The sequence below is a fragment of the Sinocyclocheilus rhinocerous genome, unplaced genomic scaffold, assembly GCF_001515625.1.
Source record: "Sinocyclocheilus rhinocerous isolate Xijiao unplaced genomic scaffold, SAMN03320098_v1.1 scaffold1254, whole genome shotgun sequence".
In the NCBI taxonomy this organism is placed as follows: Eukaryota; Metazoa; Chordata; class Actinopteri; order Cypriniformes; family Cyprinidae; genus Sinocyclocheilus; species Sinocyclocheilus rhinocerous.
In genome coordinates this window covers 66681-70296 of record NW_015643643.1, presented here as the reverse complement: position 1 = coordinate 70296, position 3616 = coordinate 66681, and positions in this window count along the sequence as shown.

Genomic DNA, 3616 nt, shown 5'->3' with positions numbered 1-3616 from the left:
TAACATGACACAATATCATTTGTGGTGCTTCTAATTAAGTGATAAAAAGCAGTTGTAAATGTTGTACAAAATAAATATGACCACTACTCATCTTTGCACCAATAAAACGTGCAACACTTTGTTTTTTATACCAAATTATATGTAATATCTAATCATTATATTAATATTTAACTTACATTGGAAAGGTTTCTGTGACCTCTCACGAGTTCTCGGCAAAAAGTCTCACAATTTATTTCCAGAAGATGATGCGTTACAGGATACGCTAAGCCTCCAATAGTGGTCCGGAGCAGTATTCGAGATAGTATGGATTTAGTGTGCGTTAAGAGCACTTTGTTTTGGTGTTTTTAAGACCTGGGACAGTCTTGCGCACTTACTTCCTGTCACGCGCACACGCTCTCAAGTGGCCAAGACCGCAAGTGTGGGTATTTGGACAAAGCAACTGTCTGTCTGAGATTCCCTTGTCTCAATTTTTGTCATCTGTAATTGTCTCTCAGTGGTGATGCTGGCCTGTGTGGTCCTGCAGTACTGCAATGCTTCCTCCCATGTCGTCTTCTCTTTTACCAAAAATTAAGACATGAAGTCTTGTAGCAGAAAGAAGTATATACTGTAACTTAAAGCACTCATAGTCAAACCAATTGTCAAAACCAAAAGGACACACAGTACTGAAATCCATAAAGATAATTGGGTTTCCACTTTGAGTAAGAAAACAAATTTCCATCAGACCACAGAAACTGATTAATATTGGATTTGTTCCTATACAGGCCGATCCACTTGTCTAAACTGTTTCCTCCTGACAGCTGTATAAGCATGTCTTGTTCTTCTTAACTTGTGATGGTTGACAGATCTGTGTAATATTTCCTTTAATAGCCCCCAGTTTAACATGCCTTCTACATCTAATGCGCCAGTTGCGATCCATACAAATACATTAGCATGCCCTATTCCTGCTGCTTCTTTAGGCAGGAGTACTGTAGCTCTGACTGCTGTTACTTTTTCCATTAAAACTCAAGCTATCGTATTTCGATCATATTAGATAGATCCTGTTAGAATCCTATCCTATTAGATTCTATTACTTAGGATCCAATATGGCGGATCGGGCGTGTCGTGGCTCAGCTGCTCCTGGGCTTAGTCGACCTAGAATCAAACCTAGAATAAAACCTACGATTTATGAAACTGTGGATGGTAAAGTAATCATAGAGTATGAATTTTTTTATTTCTTCTTGGTTAAAATAAAAACGATGAGCCAGGATTAAATAATTCTGGTTGCTTTGAATACTTTTGATTGTGAGTGGATTGAGTCGTCGAAAAAGCTGCTGTTTGAGCTCTGTCCGGACACTAAGCAACGGTGTGTGTCATGTAAAGGCAGTCAAAAAGTAATATAAAAAGTTGTCTAAACCTGCTAAATGCGTGTGGCAAAAACATTCCCGAATTTGTGTCACACTTCTTGGACGTAAAGACATTTAACAACGTGGATGTTTGAAGCCTGCTCTGTAAGATGGATTGCCTGCACAGTGAGGTCAATGCACTACAGGCGGATATCGGGGAAGACCTACGTGCTGCTACTACGATCATTGATAACAGAGTGTCCAATGTGGAGAGGCGGCTAGTTATAAGTCATAAAGGAGGGCATGGTCTGGATTCACTGTGTGAGCTTAAAAATGCCTGTGAGGGAGAAACAGCAGGTGCCCCCACTGTGGAATGTGATGTGGGACTGGAGGTGACTGCAAGTGGCACGGGATCTTTGGTGACTGAGGAGTCTACTTCCATAACATCGGAGGGGCAACGGAAATCATCAGAATGGAGTCTAGTTGTGAAACACGGCAGACGCAGGAGGAATTATGTGGCTAAACACCTCTGACTAAACAGCGAGCAGGTAAAGCTAAACAAAGGATGTCTAAGCCTATTATTGTTACAGGGGCACGAGGGAACATAAGTGTGGTGTGAACGAAGCTGGTAAGTTTGTGTGCTACCAAATTTTCTCCAGATTTTAAAGCTGAAACATTATCAAACTATCTTAAAGAAAAGCTTGGCCAAGATGTGAATTGCCAACGCATTGACACTATGAACAATGGATACAGTTCATTTAAAGTGAGTGCCGATTGGATTAATGTAGTGGAGATGTACAGCCCGGAGCTGTGGCCTGAAGGCTCTGTTGTTCATCGTTATTATGAGCCATGCAAAGTGAGAGCATTGGGGGCCAATACAGCTGCCTCCACTTCAGGTGCATATGTGATGGATGGGGCTCCCCCTGCTGAGTGCACTTGTGGGGGATAGGTTTGGGGATAGGGCCTGACGCACAGTAGTTAATAATTTAATGCAAAACGTCTCAGGTTACGCATGTAACCATGGTTCCTCGAAGGAACGAGACGCTGCGTCGGAGGACGCTTTGGGAACGCCCCCTCAGCGTGACCGGCTCTGAACCCCGTGTGTAATCAGTCCAATAGATGGGCGAGATGTCACAGGCGGGTGACGTAATGACCAGGAAGCTATAAAAGCATGTGCGGTGAAACCGGCGTCAGCTTCTAGGAGTGAAGCAAGCGCTGGCAGAGATGCCGGAAGTATGGCCCCGAGATGCAGCATCTCGTTCCCTCGAGGAACCATGATTACATGCGTAACCTGAGACTTTCCTCTTCAGGATCTCGAGCTGCGTCGGAGGACGCTTTGGGAACAAGTATACCCACACCGCCAGAATTCGAAATCTCTGCCTAGTGTGGAAACCTGCACAGCTAGGGCGAGAGAACAGAAGAGACGGGAGTGGCTCGCATATCTAGGCACTTTGGGTAGAGTGAGCCTTGACCCCTAGAGGCGAAGGGAGATGAGATAACTCATAAGCAATGGAAATGGCATCTACTATCCACCGACTGAGGGTCTGTTTTGTAGCTGGAGGACCTCTCTTAGGGGGACCATAGAGTACGACAGGCCGTGGTGTAGAGGAGGGGACCTTAGGAACATACCCCGCTCGAGAGTACAGAAACGCTTTGGCCAGACCGGGCGCAAAGTTGAGATAGGAAGTGGCCACTGAGAGGGCCTGCAGATCCCCCACTCTCTTGAGAGAAGATATCGCCAGAAGAAAGGTAGTCTTGATAGTGAGGTGGCGATCAGAGATCTCCACCCCGCTCGAGAGTACAGAAACGCTTTGGCCAGACCGGGCGCAAAGTCGAGATAGGAAGGGGCCACTGAGAGGGCCTGCAGATCCCCCACTCTCTTGAGAGAAGATATCGCCAGAAGAAAGGTAGTCTTGATAGTGAGGTGGCGATCAGAGATCTCCACGATAGGCTCGAAAGGAGGCCTACAGAGAGCTTCTTGCACCACAGCCAGGTCCCACGTAGGGACACGAGATCGTACCGGAGGCCTCAGCCTCAGCGCACCGCGGAGGAAACGTGTAACTAGGGGGTGTCTGCCACAACGAATAACCAGAGGGGACAGTGCGATGTCATCTGAGTCGCAAACAGGTCCACCTGAGCCTGGCCAAAAACTCTCCATATCCACTTCACCACCTCGGGGTGAAGCATCCATTCCCCGGGCCTCGGAAGGATGTTTGCCCCCATATTGAGATGCCCAGGAATGTGAACTGCTCTCAGCGAGAGAAGTTTGCCCTGGGACCACACAAGGATCTGGT